Here is a 17,353-nt window from a genome sequence, read left to right as displayed (position 1 = left end):
AAATGCTGGAGAGGCTGTGGAGAAAAGGTAACCCTTTTGCACTGCTGGTGGGAATGTAAATTGATACGGCCACTATGGAGAACACTATGGAGGTTCCTTAAAAAACTCAAAATAGAACTACCAGACGACCCAGCAATCCCACTACTGGGCATATACCCTGAGAAAACCGTAATTCAACAAGAGTCATATACCACAATGTTCATTGCAGCTCTATTTACAACAGCCAGGACATGGAAGCAACCTAAGTGTCCATCGACAGATGAATGGATAGAGAAGATGTGACACATATATACAATGGAATATTACTGAGCCATAAAAGGAAACGAAATAGAGTTATTTGTAGTGAGGTGGATGGACCTAGAGTCTGTCATACAGAGTGAAGTTAAGTCAGAAAGAGAAAAAGAAATACCGTATGCTAACACATATATATGGAATCTAAAAAGAAAAAAATGGTTCTGAAGAACCTAGGGGCAGGACAGGAATAAAGACGCAGACGTAGAGAATGGACTTGAAGACATGGGGAGGGGGAAGCGTAAGCTGGGACGAAGTGAGATACTCGCACGGACTTATATACACTACCAAACGTAAAATAGCTTGCTAGTGGGAAGCAGCTGCATAGCACAAGATCAGCTCAGTGCTTTGTGACCACCTAGATGGATGGGATAGGGTGGGTGGGAGGGAGACGCAAGAGGGAGGAGATATGGGGATATATGTATATGTATAGCTGACTCAGTTTGTTATAAAGGAGAAACTAACACACCATTGTAAAGCAATTATACTCCCATAAAGATGTTTAAAAAGAAAGGAAATGGTGGAGAGAGGAGAGATTAGTATAGCTCAGTGATAGGGCCCTGAGGCTGGGCATTTGAAAATATTAGCCTGGCATTTTCCATTTAGCCTCCTACCCTCAAGGCATCCTGCTGAGGCTTGAGGGGCAATCCCGCCCTTTAGGAGCTTTTGTTCAGGGTCTCTGACACCAGATGCAACCTGAGGGATTTAAAAGTTCATGGGCTCTGGAGTGAACACACCTGGGTTCAAGTTCTGACTCCTCCAAATATAGTTGTGTGAACTTGTCCATTTTTCCCTCCTGAGCTTCAGTTTCCTCCTCTGTGGAGCCAGGATCGCTCTTCGGAGAATGACAGAAAGGACTCTGTACTGCACCTGACAGTGCAGGAAGCAGTTCTTAAATAAAGCCACTGCGCAGAGGTTTACATGTAGTGTAAGCTCAAAGAAGTTAGCAGTCACTACCAACTAGAGAATCTGGGAGGTGGACTTTAGGTGATGGTTAAAGGTAGCTTCAGGGGGAGGTGGCCTTTCCGCATGCGCGAAGTCTTGGAGCCCGGCGGAGCTGCGAGGGGGCGTGGCCAGGTTTTTGAGGGGTTGCTATGGTATCGAGGGGCCAGGGGAGGTTAACATAACCCTTAAAACATTATTCCCTCCCCCACCCGCCACCGCCTGGGGCGAGGGCCATTGTTCCTGGCAAAATGGCGTCAGTAATCCCCCTCTCGGACGGAGGCCTAAGTAAGGTTGAGGTGGGAGTGGGTCTGGAGGTGGGAACAAAAACTACAATTCCCAGGGTACACCGCACCCGCCCGCGAGGCGCAGGGCACGTGCCCAGGCCTAGCGGTTACATGCCGTCAAAAATCCGTTTCATAGCTTTCCTTTCCCATCCCCGCTTTCGTCGTTGCCCAGCCCCCGCGCGCGCGCACTGCGGTCCTGGGGGGTAGGGGGGACATGCCATGGCCGTTGCCTCGCAACGTAATCGGGAGACAGGTATTTGTAAATGTGTGCTTCGACTTCTAATCCCGAAGCCGGCAGGTATGGGTCTCGCGAGAGAAGCCGAGAGTTGGAAAAATGGAGTTAGGGGTGGTGGTTGAAGAGGTGCTGGGGGTACCACATCACGGTAGAGCGACCGCATTTAGCGTCTTGTGGAGAACTGAGTGGGCGATGGGTAGCTAGGAACAAGTGTGTGCTTGGACTCTTTTTTTGGAGGGGAAGAGGGTAACGCAGCCGTGGAGAGAAAGCTTTTGAACACACAGGAGGTGTCACGCGTGGCTCCTTACAGATTTTCTTTTCGGAAGGGAGAGAATCCTTTCTCTCGACGCGCATCCCTCTCTCCCGCTGCGCTGAGGAGGGCGGGGGAAGAATGCGCACGCTCTAGTTGGCTAGCCACTCAGCATCTCGCAGCGATAGGGGCTGTTCGGAGTTGGGGCTGCTCAGTCGGCTTTCTCCGCCCCTCCCCCCTCCTTTCCTCCCCTCCCTTCCCCGCCCCGCTCCGTCCCCCTCTCCTCTCCATCTGAATTCCCTGACTGGTGTACGCGTGCGCCTGCCCAGCTCTCGGGCGAGCGCGAGCTTGCGATCGTACCCCACTCCCCTAACCCCGCCCGCTCTTTACCTACCGGCCGTAGCTGGCCGGGTGGGCTCGCGCGGAGACGCTCCCGCGCGCACGCGCATACAACGCGGAGCGGAGCGCGAGACATCGAGGAGGGGAGTTAAGCGGCATCAGAGGAGGCGGTTTGTGTATCTGTGTGTTCTATGGTGTAGCTAGTCGAGGGGCGAGCGGAGGCTTGAAGGAGGGCGAGGGAGAACCGAAAAGAGAGTCACCCTCCGCGAGAGCCTCTAATCTGGTGAGGGTCCCGGGCCGGCCGGGAAGCTGGGAGTGAGGGAGGAGGCCGGGGGGCGTGTCTGGGATTGGGTTGAGAGATGAATGGGCCGGGGATGAATGGAGGGAGGCAGCGGCGGCCAAGAGTCTGTTCAGAGTAAGCGCCCTAGTGGGGGGCGGCTTGACCGAGGCAGGGTGATTGCCGTCACCAATACGTGTGGGACGAGGCCGGGCTCGGGTCTTCAGGGTTGTCGGAGCTGCTTTCGGTGTGAGCCAACAGGCGGAGAGGAAAATCAGAGGGGGAAAGTGGGGAAGGGCAGGTTTAAGGTTGAGGTACGTTTTTTGTCTTTTTCGTTGGGGGGGGGTGGCAACTTTGGGAGTTCATGGGAGACTAGGGGACAGAGAAGGTGAGGCGGTTACATGAGGGGGCCGGGTGACGTTTGACAAAGGACTGAGTGGTCATTTAAGTGAGGTTGAGGCTACTGAAAGGGAAGATCGCTTCGGGTTTTCTAAGTTGAGTTTCAGTATATAATGGGGTGAGGGAAAGTGGATTTAATTTAGAGAGTCAGTTGATGTGTGAAGGTCGATAGGACTGTATCTTGTGAGGGATACTGCTACCTGGTTGTGTAAATGGGTTAGGTTCAAGGAGATTGAGAGGTATTATTTGGGAAAGGTGTGTTTTGTGACTGACAGGTTGGGGATGGGGAGGAGATGGTATGATGGGGTTAGGATAAAAGTGGTGAGGTGGCTTCACTGTACTGAAAGAGGTTTTGTTTGACTAGTTAAGAATGGTGAAACATTTATGTAGTGGGATGTAGGTGGAAATCCTGCACGTGTGTATCTCCCTATCTTGCGAGTTGGTAGATCTTGTTAAAATGAAATTGAACCCTCAAAACAGATGCAAGTGGTATGGCTATTCCTTCTTAAGAGTTACTGTGGACTGAAGCAACTGTATGATAATAGCGGTTAAGTTGTGAAAATCTTCTGTGTGGTGGTGATTGCATTCAATTTTGAGAGGCATTGTTACCTGTTTTTCATCTATAGTAAGTTGTAATACCAAGAGAACTTTTAAAGTGGTCTCTGTATATGACACAGAGCAGCAGGTGTTTTCTAGACAGTCTCTATCCTTTGAATTGATGAATTTAAAAATTGTCAACAGTCCAAAGGAAAGATACCTTGCATTAAAGGATAACTAAAATGCTGATTTTGAATGCTAAAATAATTCTACTTGATTTTTTTCGTTAATCTGAATTTATCTTGTTTGCAAATTGACACTTGCTTTTTGGTGTGAGTTTAAATTACAGCAGATTACTTGGATGTGCTGTTCTCTAAATTCATATCTTCTGTTAAGGATGCCTTGTGATGGTCTCATTCTTTTCTGGGTCAAGATTAATAGTTTATGGATTTTTAACTTTTCATGGTTACTTTTTACAAACTTTACTGACATATATTCATTTATTTTGGAAATGTTGCAAATTTGAGAACATTCCCATGCCCTTTTTATTTTATTCTGCTTTGATGTTGGAAAGAGTGTAATCCTTGTTTTGGCTACCCAGAGTTTAAATATAAAAGTTAATACAATGTTCATATTCTCTTAGATTAAATGAATACTTAGTGTATTAAGCAGTAGAGTAGAAGTATAAAAGCACCATGAAACCCTGGAAATGTTGCATCAACTCTGGCAGGCAAACTCGTCTCCCAGTTTCTAACTAGATGTTCCTGGAGTGGAAGAGCATTCAAGTATTGAGGCAAGAAAGTGTAGGCATGGTATATTTGGGGAGTGGAATGAGATAAGTGGAATCTTAGATTGAGGCTGGGATGAAGGACTACCCTGCAGAGTTAGGAGCCCTTGACTATTTACCAAGGAGGGAATAGCATAAGCAGATTTGTGGTGTTCGTCTCTCTGGCTTTGCTTCTTATCTCTCCCCCTCCCTTTGAATTTGAATTCATTCTTTTTATACTAACCTCTGTCATTAGCTATTCCTGAAAGCCTTTCCTGCTCCCCCTTTTTTCCTTTTCCCAGCATCCTCCACCAGGCTAGGTTAGGTGCCCCTCTTTAGTGGTCCTATCACACCTTGTACATATTTTTATTACTGTACTTCTTTTGGGAAGCAGGCAGGAAAGTTATTTTCCTTTTTATACCTGAGAGAGAAAATAAAGCTCAGAAAAATATGACTTGCCCTAGTAAGTAAGTGGTCGACCCTGGAGTTCTGACTTCTAGACCAATGTTGATCCCCACCCATATCACAAGTCTACATTTGTTGATGTAATTATTCTGTAGTGTTTTAGGAGTTAAATTTCTGTAATGTGGACTTTAACTTTCTTCCCTAGGGGAATTTCTTTTCATTAACGTGTCCATCACTTAGCCAGGAAATGATAAAGCCAATGGTTGCACAGAACCAGAGTAGTCAGAAGTAAAGATGAGAACTGTTTTATTGCTATCACATTTCTAGTCATATAAATAACTTAAAAATAATTAACGGAGGGCCTACATTTTTGTGTATATGTTTGTGTGTGTGTGGGGGGGGTTGTGTGCAAGAAAAAACTCTTCCTTTCTCTGTCTCCCATCTAAGTAGACCAGCTCTATTTGCAGGTATACCTGATTATGTCTCTTGGCTAAAAGCCAGAATACTTTCAGAGGGGTGGGTCTTTTCCATTTTTGTTTGAGATCATAAAATTTATGGCACTGTTAGGACATATTTGATAGCTGTAAAGGACATCTATTATAAAGGCATTCATACAGAAATTCCCAAAGCTTCAAAAGTAGAATTTGATGCCAGTTTTAATTGTTTTGGTAGAACTTGTCATGAGATATCTGGTTTGGAAAATGTTGAGATTAACTTACTGCAAAAGTGAGCCTTTAATGCCCCTTTCTTCAAGGAATATATTATTTTTTTCATGAACTTTTTAAAAATTAGAAATGAAGAAATTGTTTTCTGTGTTTTAACCTTGTAACTTTTTATTTTGATAAAATTCACATAACATAAAATTTACCATTTTAGAGTGTACAATTCAGCAGCATTAAGTACCTTCATGATGTTGCACATCTAGTTCCAAAACATTTTCATCACCCCAAAAGGAAACCCTGTACCCATTAAGCAGTCACTCCCCATTCTTCTTTTCCCTCAGCTCCTGGCAACCACTGATCTCCTGTCTCTATTGATTTGTCTATTCTGGATATTTCATATAAAAGGAATCATATAGTACATGGTCTTTTGTGTCTGGCTTCTTTTACTTTACATGTTTTTGAGGTTCATTCCCACTGTGGCATGTATCAGTATGTCATTCCTTTTTATGGTTGAATAATATTCCATTGTACGGATATATTGCATTTTGTTTATTCAAAATGGACATTTGGGATCTTTCCACCTTTTGGCTTTTGTGAACAATGATGGTATGAATATTTGTGTACAAGTTTTTGTTTGAACACCTGTTTTCAATTCTTTTGGGTATGTACTGGGTTATATGGTAATTCTGTGTTTAACTTGTTGAGGAACCACCAAACTATTTTCCACAGTGGCTGCACCATTTTACATCCCCAGTGTATAAGGGTTCCAATTTTTTCACATCTTTCCCAACGTTTGTTACTTTGGGCGTTTTTGTTTTTTTGTGTGTGTTTTATGGCCATCTAGTAAGTGTGAAGTGATATCTCATTGTGGTTTTGATTCCCATTTCACATCTTTTTTTTGCGGTACGCAGGCCTCTCACTGTTGTGGCCTCTCCCGTTGTGGAGCACAGGCTCCGGATGTGCAGGCTCAGCAGCCATGGCTCATGGGCCTACCTGCTCCGCGGCATGTGGGATCTTCCCGGACTGGGGCACGAACCCGTGTCCCCTGCATCGGCAGGCGGACTCTCAACCACTGCGCCACCAGGGAAGCCCGAAATTGTTTAATTTTGATGATGAAAGAAGATGGAGATGATTTCAATTCTTTTTCTAATATGATCCAGAAAGTTTTTCACATAAAATGGGCATCTCTAATGTGATGTGGTTGTGCAGTGTATGTAGCTATGCAATTCAGGATTGTGTATAGTGTGTGCATGTGGCTCCAAGTCATATGTGACCCTGTATTATGAGTAGTTAAGAGTGGACTTGGGAGTCAGTTGCCTGGGTTGAATTTTGTCCTTGGTTTTTACTAGCTGTGTAATCTTAGGGAAGTTTAACTTAATTTTTTGAGCCTAGTTTCCTCATTTGTAAAATGGGAATAACTTTACCTCAAGATTCTTATGATTACATGAGAAAATGCATGGAAGGGCTTACAGTGCTTAGCACAAAGCACTCAATAAGTGTTAAGTGATAATATTCATTTGGATATAAGTTGTACATACCTTATTTGTTTTATCCTTCCTTCAGTTATTTTAAGAAATTATAATATCTTTAACTGGTTCTTGGTACAGGTTGTTGATGGACAATTCTTCTTTAACGAATTAAAATAATATAGAGGTAGATTAAAACCAAGTCCCCCTTTACCCAATTTCCTGCCCTCCCAGTGGGTAATCATTGTTAAGAGTTGACTGTGAACTTGTACAGTCCTTTTTCTCTGTATTTACATGCATATGCATGTGCATATACAAATAAAAAATGTGTATTTTATGACTTACTTTTTTTCCCAAAGAATATGTCTTAAGGCTCTCTTTTTTTTTTTTTAAGAAATTGGTTCAAAGTATTTTTAAAATTAATTTATTTTATTTATTTATTTTTGGCTGCGTTGGGTCTTCGTTGCTGCACGTGGGCTTTCTAGATGCGGTGAGTGGGGGCTACTCTTTGTTGTGGTGCTCAGGCTTCACTTGTTGCAGAGCATGGGCTCTAGGCACATGGGCTTCAGTAGTTGTGGCTCGCAGGCTCTAGAGCGCAGGCTCAGTTGTGGTGCACAGGCTTAGTTGCTCTGTGGCATGTGGGATCTTCCTGGACCAGGGCTCAAACCCGTGTCCCCTGCATTCAGGCGGATTCTTAACCACTGTGCCACCAGGGAAGCCCTTAAGGCTCTTTTAGTGTCAGTATGTATATGTTCACTTTATCCTTTTTAATGGATACATAATATTTCATACTACGTGCTTCTTTAACCACCAGGATCAGTTTAGAGCATATCCTTCCAGTCTTTTTTATATGCATTTACACATATATGAGTACATTTAGAAACATAAAGTTTTGTCTTTTATATATGTATTTATATATAATATTTAATATATAAATGACATATAGGTATGATGTATGTGTTGTACTACAACTCACTTTTCTCAATAGTATATATGTTTGGGAGATTTTTATACATCAGTGTATAACCACCTCTCAGTTTTTAAACAGATGCATATTATTACGTAGTACAGATGCACCACTTTTTATTTTACCATTCTCTTATAGATGAATATGTAAGTTCTTTTTAGTTTTTTTGCTGTTGCAAACAATAAAAAATCCTTCAGTAAAAAATCCTTGTACATACGTATTTGTACACATACAGGAATATTTCTCAGGTAGATACTAAGAAGTGGAATTGCTGGGTGACAGGTATGTACTAGATATTTGGAATTTGCCATATAAAGAGGCTATTCCAGTTTATCTGCCAACAGTGCATGGAGTACTGAATTTCTCACACTCAAAATGTGATATTAACAGATATATAATTTTCGCTCATCTGATAGGCAAAAAATGATATTGAATTATTTGAATTTGCATCTCCTTGCTTACTAAGGAGTTTGAGCCATCCCCCTACCATGCATGTATTGTCCATTTGTGTTTCTTCTTACTGATTTTTTTTTTTAGCTCTTTATAGATTCTGGATATTAATGCTTTGCTATACAAGTTGCAGATGTTTGCTCCCAGTCTGTTGCCTATCTTTTAACCTTGTTCATGGTCAAATGGCCAAATGTATTTTTGTTGTTGTTGTTGTTAATGGTCTTTGTATTTTATCTTTTTAAGGGAGCCTTTCTTCAGGTTAGAAATATATTCTGCCATATTTTCTTTTCATAGTTATATAGTTTTGTTTTTTATGTTAGCCCTTTTATCTACCTGGAATTTATTTTTGTGACTGATTTTAAGTAGGGCTTTAACTTTTTTCCCCCCAAATGGATAGCCAGTTATTCTGACACCATTTATTATGCTATCTGTTCCTCATAAATTTGAAATGCCATCTTTACCATGGACTGCATTACCATACATACATGTGTCTCTTTCTCTACTGATTGTTCTCCATTATCCAGTTGTATATTTCTCTGATGAAACCACATTGTTTAACTTACTATAGCTATAAGTAATATTTGTTAAAGCAAACTCTCATTGTTCTTTTTCAAGATTTTCTTTGCTTTCCTTGTACTCTTTTCAAATCAGTTTGTCAGTTTGGGACAAAAACATCTCTTTGGGATTTTTATTGAACTTGCATTGACTTTGGGATAATCTCAGAGGGGGGTTTGTGAAGATCCTAATATTAGGTCTTTCTACCAAAGAAAGGTGTATTTTATGTACTTCAGTAAAATTTTAGTCTTCTTTATATAGGTGTTACATAATTCTTTTTGAGTTTATTCCTAGATGATTATTTTATAGCTCTGTTGCTCTTATGAGCAGGATACTACCTATATATCTATATCTATATAGTAATTGCAGTGACCTGCCCTCCTTCCAGAGCACCCAGCCCTTCCTGCCCCCTCCTGGTGCCACCTGCCCCTGGAACCCTTACCTTAGGATAGTTTTTTTTTTTTAATTAATTCATTTATTTATTTAGGCTGTGCCGGGTCTTAGTTGTGGCACATGGGATCATCATTGTTGTATGTGGGATCTTTTAGTTGCAGCATCTGGACTTCTTAGTTGTGGCATGCATGCGGGATCTAGTTTCCTGACCAGGTATTGAACCCAGGCCCCCTGCATTGGGAGTGTGGAGTCTTACCCACTGGACCATCAGGGAAGTCCCTGATAGTTGCTTTTTTAATTACATTTTCTAATTGATTATTGCTGATGTATAGCAAAGCTATTGATTTGTTTGTTGATTTTGCATTTAGCCTTTCTGCTGAGCTCTCTCGTTACTTCCTATCATAGTTCTTTTAGTTGAATTTGCTTGGATTTTCTAGACAGGTAATCATATAATCTGCAAGTTTTGAGTTCTGTCTCCTACTTTCCAATATTCGTATGTCTTATTTCCGTAAGTGGTAGCAATGATAATAGCAATTCTTGGCTTATTCCTGACTTTAATTATTGTTTATGTGAAAGATGCTTAATCTCACTCATGAGATAATTGCTAATTGAAACCACACTGTGATTCCTTTTTTAAACCTATCAGAGTGTTAAAAATCAAAATATTTGATAACACCTTTTTTTTGTTGTCAAGGCTGTGGGGTAAAAGACACCTTGCACATTGCAGGTGGGAGTTTAAATTGGTACAATGCCTGTGAAAGGCAGTTTGGCAGCATTATATAAAGGTACACATGAATTATGTGTACTCTTATGGGTATATTAGTATACTTCATTAAAAGTTAAAAATGCAAATTTCATTTGACCCAGCAATCCCACTTCAGGGAATTTACATATGTGTGTATATATATATATATATATATATATATATATATATATATATATAGACGTATATACACACAGACATACATATATGCAAAATGAAATATGCAGTTTTATCTGTCATAAGCAAATAATCAAATACTATTACTATATAGGTATTAAAAATAAGAATGCAGGAATCTCATGTACTGACAGGGAAAACAGTATATTAAATTATTGTGACTATAAAAAAAAGCTTGGTATATACTATGCTACTTTTCGTGTAGAGAGGGAGAAAAAGGACATATATTTATATTTGCTTATTTGCTGTAAGAAACTCTGGAGGGCTACACAGAATCTAATGAGTGGTTACTTGTGGGAGAGTGGGGGGGAGGAACTGAATGGATAGGAAACAGATTTGGGAGTGAACCTGTCCATTATATACCTTTCTTTGATTTTTGAATCTTATGATTATATTTTAAAAATTAAATTAAAAATGGTTTCTTGAATTATTTCAGCTCTTCCAAGGACATTTTTTTCTTGTTCTTGTTCTTTCTGTGTTATGTTTTCTTCAAAATGGCTGTCTCCTGATTCTGTTCGTATTAAAGAATGACCTAGTAGAAGGGCTGACTGGGAGTTCTGTGTACCTAGGCAGGTTGTCAACTGGTTTTGGGGGGAGTGAGTGGGCAGCTGGCTTTTACACTTGGAGGGCCCAAATACCAGAGTGCAGAGGGCTTTGTACTAGGGTGCCCTTATTCTTCCTAGTTTGTTGAATTTGGTATTCTATCTGCAGGAATTTCTTTATTTTGGGGGGAGAGTTCATCAACTGTGTCATAATTCAGACGTTCAGTTAACCCCTGTTTTTAGCCCTTTTCTCACTCAGGCTCTCTTTAGGATCAGTCTTCTTTGAGTGTGGAACCCCTCTGGGGTTTTGTCCTGCCAGTCAGCTCCCTCCCGGGTTGGAACCCTTTCTATTACATATCTCAGGTTGTAGCATTCCTTTGATTTGTGTTATCAGCTAGTTCTTTCCTGTTTGTTCTCTGTCAGAAATTGTTGAAATCTTGTATTTGCTATGCCATTTTCCATTCCTGTCTTTGACTTGTGATTTATACTTCTATACTATTTTACCATCACTTTTTCAGGGTCTTGTAAAGTACAAGAGATATAGGTGTTCAGTTCACCTTCTTGAACTAGAAGGCGGCAGTGGTATATCTTAAGCTTGAATAAACTGTAGGGTCCTTGAGGACAAAGACTGACTTTTGCTCTTTTATCCCCAGACCCTGACACAGTGCTTGGCACTTGGTAAATGTTTATTGGTATGAATACACATGTATGAGAGAGAGAGGGAAGATTGTCAGTGGAAAATTTACTGTGTAATTCTGACTATTTAAATATGCATTCTTTCAATTGCTGTTTCCAAAAGTTGAAGAAATTATTGAGTCATTGACAAAGTACTGATTGTATGCTGGATTTCCCATGGATAGAACCATGATAAGCTACAGAGGGAAACTTATCTTGAGCTTTTAACTCAAATGCTCCAAGATTATATATCAAATATATTGAAGGAGTACATATGGGACACAGATTTGTGAGATTTTCCCTGTAATTTCAATCTCTATAGAAGTGCTTTTGCAGTTGTCTTTATACATATTCCTAGGGCTTAAATCAATGTGTTATCATTTTATGAAGGAAATAATGGTCACACATGGGTTATGATACATAGCCGTTGAACTCAGTAAGAGACTTCAGGTTTGAGGCCTGATTTTTGTGGACTATTTTACTGAGCTATGTTTCTGCACTGCTGAGTATAGAATAGATACCCTGGTCACTGAAGCATACCCCTTTAGCAATGCCACCGTGGTTTCTTACTGGAAAACTTTGAAAGAATGTATTATATGCTTTTCAGCTTTACTAAATAGTCTCCTCCTGAAAAATCATTTAATGTTTTCTTGAGTATTATTGTATAGCGCTTTAGTACAGTGCTGCCCTTAGGGGTTATTAAGAGGTAGGAAATAAAAAGCTTTCATTTATTGATTATTATATTGTGCCAGGCACTGTGCTGAGTACTTTACATGTATCTTGCCATTTTATTTTCATATTATTCCTGTGAGATTTCACAAATGAAATAAAAAATGAATGAGGTTAGGTAATTTGCCCCAAATCTCTGAGGAGTGAGAGGCAGAACCATAATTGATTCCAGGTTTCTCCCACTCCAAAGCCTGAGTTCTGAAACTCTGTTTTATGGTCAAGAAGCTATTGGATCCATGATGAAAAGGCCTCAGATATACTATGCTTAGTAAAGTTCTTTGCCTGTTTTTTTTATTTTTTATTTTTTATTTTTTTTCATTTTAACATCTTTGTTGCAGTATAATTGCTTTACAATGGTATGTTAGTTTCAGCTTCACAACAAAATGAATCAGTTATATATATACATATGTTCCCATATGTCTTCCCGCTTGCGTCTCCCTCCCTCCCACCCTCCCTATCCCACCCCTCCAGGCGGTCACAAAGCACCAAGCTGATCTCCCTGTGCTATGCGGCTGCTTCCCACTAGCTATTTACCTTACGTTTGGTAGTGTATATATGTCCATGCCTCTCTCTAGCTTTGTCACAGTTTACCCTTCCCCCTCCCCATAGCCTCAAGTCCATTCTGTAGTAAGTCTGTGTCTTTATTCCTGTTTCACCCCTAGGTTTTTCATGACATTTTTTTTTCTTAAATTCCATATATATGTGTTAGCATACGGTATTTGTCTCTCTCTTTCTGACTTATTTCACTCTGTATGACAGACTCTAGGTCTATCCACCTCATTACAAATAGCTCAATTTCGTTTCGTTTTATGGCTGAGTAATATTCCATTGTATATATGTGCCACATCTTCTTTATCCATTCATCCGATGATGGACACTTAGGTTGTTTCCATCTCCGGGCTATTATAAATAGAGCTGCAATGAACATTTTGGTACATGACTCTTTTTGAATTATGGTTTTCTCAGGGTATATGCCCAGTAGCGGGATTGCTGGGTCATATGGTAGTTCTATTTGTAGTTTTTAAGGAACCTCCATACTGTTCTCCACAGTGGCTGTATCAATTTGCATTCCCACCAGCAGTGCAAGAGTGTTCCCTTTTCTCCACACCCTCTCCAGCATTTATTGTTTCTAGATTTTTTGATGATGGCCATTCTGACTGGTGTGAGATGATATCTCATTGTAGTTTTGATTTGCATTTCTCTAATGATTGGTGATGTTGAGCATTCTTTCATGTGTTTGTTGGCAGTCTGTATATCTTCTTTGGAGAAATGTCTATTTAGGTCTTCTGCCCATTTTTGGATTGGGTTGTTTTTTTTTTGTTACTAAGCTGCATGAGCTGCTTATAAATTTTGGAGATTAATCCTTTGTCAGTTGCTTCATTTGCAAATATTTTCTCCCATTCTGAGGGTTGTCTTTTGGTCTTGTTTATGGTTTCCTTTGCTGTGCAAAAGCTTTGAAGTTTCATTAGGTCCCATTTGTTTATTTTTGTTTTTATTTCCATTTCTCTAGGAGGTGGGTCAAAAAGGACCTTGCTGTGATTTATGGCATAGAGTGTCCTGCATATGTTTTCCTCTAAGAGTTTGATAGTTTCTGGCCTTACATTTAGGTCTTTAATCCATTTTGAGCTTATTTTTGTGTATGGTGTTAGGGAGTGATCTAATCTCATACTTTGACATGTACCTGTCCAGTTTTCCCAGCACCACTTATTGAAGAGGCTGTCCTTTCTCCACTGTACATTCCTGCCTCCTTTATCAAAGATAAGGTGACCGTATGTGTGTGGGTTTATCTCTGTGCTTTCTATCCTGTTCCATTGATCTATATTTCTGTTTTTGTGCCAGTACCATACTGTCTTGATTACTGTAGCTTTGTAGTATAGTCTGAAGACAGGAAGCCTGATTCCTCCAGCTCTGTTTTTCGTTCTCAAAATTCCTTTGGCTATTTGGGGTCTCTTGTGTTTCTATACAAATTGTGAAATTTTTTGTTCTAGTTCTGTGAAAAATGCCAGTGGTAGTTTGATAGAGATTGCATTGAATCTGTAGATTGCTTTGGGTACTAGAGTCATTTTCACAATGTTGATTCTTCCAATCCAAGAACATGGTATGTCTCTCCATCTATTTGTATCATCTTTAATTTCTTTCATCAGTGTCTTATAATTTTCTGCATACAGTTTTTTGTCTCCTTAGGTAGGTTTATTCCTAGATATTTTATTCTTTTTGTTGCAGTGGTAAATGGGAGTGTTTTCTTGATTTCACTTGCAGATTTTTCATCCTTCGTGTATAGGAATGCCAGAGATTTCTGTGCCTTAATTTTGTATCCTGCTACTTTACCAAATTCTTTGATTAGCTCTAGTAGTTTTCTGGTAGCATCTTTGGGATTCTCTATGTATAGTATCATGTCATCTGCAAAGAGTGACAGCTTTCCTTCTTCTTTTCCAATTTGGATTCCTTTTATTTCCTTTCCTTCTCTGATTGCTGTGGCCAAAACTTCCAAAACTATGTTGAATAAGAGTGGTGAGAGTGGGCAACCTTGTCTTGTTCCTGCTCTTAGTGGAGGTGCTTTCGGTTTTTCACCATTGAGGACGATGTTGCCTGTGGGTTCGTCATATATGGCCTTTATTATGTTGAGGTCAGTTCCCTCTATGCCTACTTTCTGCAGGGTTTTTATCATAAATGGGTGTTGAATTTTGTCAGAAGCTTTCTATGCATCTATTGAGATGATCATATGGTTTTTCTCCTCCAATTTGTTAATATGGTGTATCACGTTGATTGATTTGCGTATATTGAAGAATCCTTGCATTCCTGGAATAAACCCCACTTGAACATGGTGTATGATCCTTTTAATGTGCTGTTGGATTCTGTTTGCTAGTATTTTTTTGAGGATTTTTGCATCTATGTTCATCAGTGATATTGGCCTGTAGTTTTCTTTCTTTGTGACATCCTTGTCTGGTTTTGGTATCAGGGTGATGGTGGCCTCGTAGAATGAGTTTGGGAGTGTTCCTCCCTCTGCTATATTTTGGAAGAGTTTGAGAAGGATAGGTGTTAGCTCTTCTCTAAATGTTTGATAGAATTCGCCTGTGAAGCCATCTGGTCCTGGGCTTTTGCTTGTTGGAAGATTTTTAATCACAGTTTCAATTTCAGTGCTTGTGATTGGTCTGTTCATATTTTCTATTTCTTCCTGATTCAGTCTTGGCAGGTTGTGCCTTTCTAAGAATTTGTCCATTTCTTCCAGGTTGTCCATTTTATTGGCATAGAGTTGCTTGTAGTAATCTCTCATGATCTTTTGTATTTCTGCAGTGTCAGTTGTTACTTCTCCTTTTTCATTTCTAATTCTATTGATTTCAGTCTTCTCTCTTTTTTTCTTGATGAGTCTGGCTAATGGTTTATCAATTTTGTTTATCCTTTTAAAGAACCAGCTTTTAGTTTTATTGATCTTTGCTATTGTTTCCTTCATTTCTTTTTCATTTATTTCTGATCTGATTTTTATGATTTCTTTCCTTCTGCTAACTTTGGGGTTTTTTTGTTCTTCTTTCTCTAATTGCTTTAAGTGCAAGGTTAGGTTGTTTATTCGAGATGTTTCCTGTTTCTTAAGGTAGGATTGTATTGCTAAAAACTTCCCTCTTAGAACTGCTTTTGCTGCCTCCCATAGATTTTGAGTCATCGTGTCTCCATTGTCATTTGTTTCTAGGTATTTTTTTATTTCCTCTTTGATTTCTTCAGTGATCACTTCGTTATTAAGTAGTGTATTGTTTAGCCTCCATGTGTTTGTATTTTTTTACAGATCTTTTCCTGTAATTGATATCTAGTCTCATAGCGTTGTGGTCGGAAAAGATACTTGATACAATTCCAATTTTCTGAAATTTACCAAGGCTTGATTTGTGACCCAAGATATGATCTATCCTGGAGAATGTTCCATGAGCACTTGAGAAAAATGTGTATTCTGTTGTTTTTGGATGGAATGTCCTATAAATATCAATTAAGTCCATCTTGTTTAATGTATCATTTACAGCTTGTGTTTCCTTATTTATTTTCATTTTGGATGATCTGTCCATGGGTGAAAGTGGGGTGTTAAAGTCCCCTACTATGAATGTGTTACTGTTGATTTCCCCTTTTATGGCTGCTAGTATTTGCCTTATGTATTGAGGTGCTCCTATGTTGGGTGCATAAATATCTACAATTGTTATATCTTCTTCTTGGATCGATCTCTTGATCATTATGTAGTGTCCTTCTTTGTCTCTTCTAATAGTCTTTATTTTAAAGTCTATTTTGTCTGATATGAGAATTGCTACTCCAGCTTTCTTTTGGTTTCCATTTGCATGAAATACCTTTTTCCATCCCCTTACTTTCAGTCTGTATGTGTCTCTAGGTCTGAAGTGGGTCTCTTGTAGACAGCCTATATATGGGTCTTGTTTTTGTATCCATTCAGCCAATCTGTGTCTTTTGGTGGGAGCATTTAGTCCTTTTACATTTAAGGTAATTATCGATATGTATGTTCCCATTCCCATTTTCTTAATTGTTTTGGGTTCTTTATTCTAGGTCTTTTCCTTCTTTTGTGTTTCTTGCCTAGAGAAGTTCCTTTAGCAGTTGTTGTAGAGCTGGTTTGGTGGTGCTGAACTCTCTCAGCTTTTGCTTATCTGTAAAGGTTTTAATTTCTCCATCAAATCTGAATGAGATCCTTGCTGGGTAGAGTAATCTTGGTTGCAGGTTTTTCTCCTTCAACACTTTCAATATGTCCTGCCACTCCCTTCTGGCTTGCAGAGTTTCTGCTGAAAGATCAGCTGTTAACCTTATGGGGATTCCCTTGTGTGTTATTTGTTGTTTTTCCCTTGCTGCTTTTAATATGCTTTCTTTGTATTTAATTTTTGACAGTTTGATTAATATGTGTCTTGGCGTATTTCTCCTTGTATTTATCCTGTATGGGACTCTCTGTGCTTCCTGGACTTGATTAACTATTTCCTTTCCCATATTAGGGAAGTTTTCAACTATAATCTCTTCAAATATTTTCTCAGTCCCTTTCTTTTTCTCTTCTTCTTCTGGAAACCCTATAATTCGAATATTGGTGCGTTTAATGTTGTCCCAGAGGTCTCTGAGACTGTCCTCAGTTCTTTTTTTTTTTTTTTTTTTTTAAATTTATTTATTTATTTGTGGCTGCGTTGGGTCTTTCTCTACTTGAGGCGAATGGGGGCTACTCTTCATTGTGGTGCGTGCCCTTATCATTGTGGTGGCTTCTCTTGTTGTGGAGCACGGGC

At 39.7% G+C, this 17,353-nt stretch overlaps 1 protein-coding gene across 1 annotated transcript in view; it reads left to right on the top strand.

Moving 5' to 3' along the window:
* The first annotated feature begins 2,497 nt into the window (after window positions 1–2,497).
* WNK3 (WNK lysine deficient protein kinase 3) overlaps window positions 2,498–17,353 on the top strand; it is a 154,801-nt gene continuing 139,945 nt past the window's right edge. Inside the window, exon 1 of the mRNA XM_032619722.1 lies at window positions 2,498–2,627. The gene's annotated coding sequence lies outside the window, so the exon portion shown is untranslated. The remainder of the gene's footprint in view (window positions 2,628–17,353) is intronic.

Source organism: Phocoena sinus, chromosome X (genome assembly GCF_008692025.1).
Source record: "Phocoena sinus isolate mPhoSin1 chromosome X, mPhoSin1.pri, whole genome shotgun sequence".
Lineage (NCBI taxonomy): Eukaryota > Metazoa > Chordata > Mammalia > Artiodactyla > Phocoenidae > Phocoena > Phocoena sinus.
The sequence above is the reverse complement of the archived record's forward strand: the minus strand, read 5'-3'. Positions and strand labels throughout refer to the sequence as shown.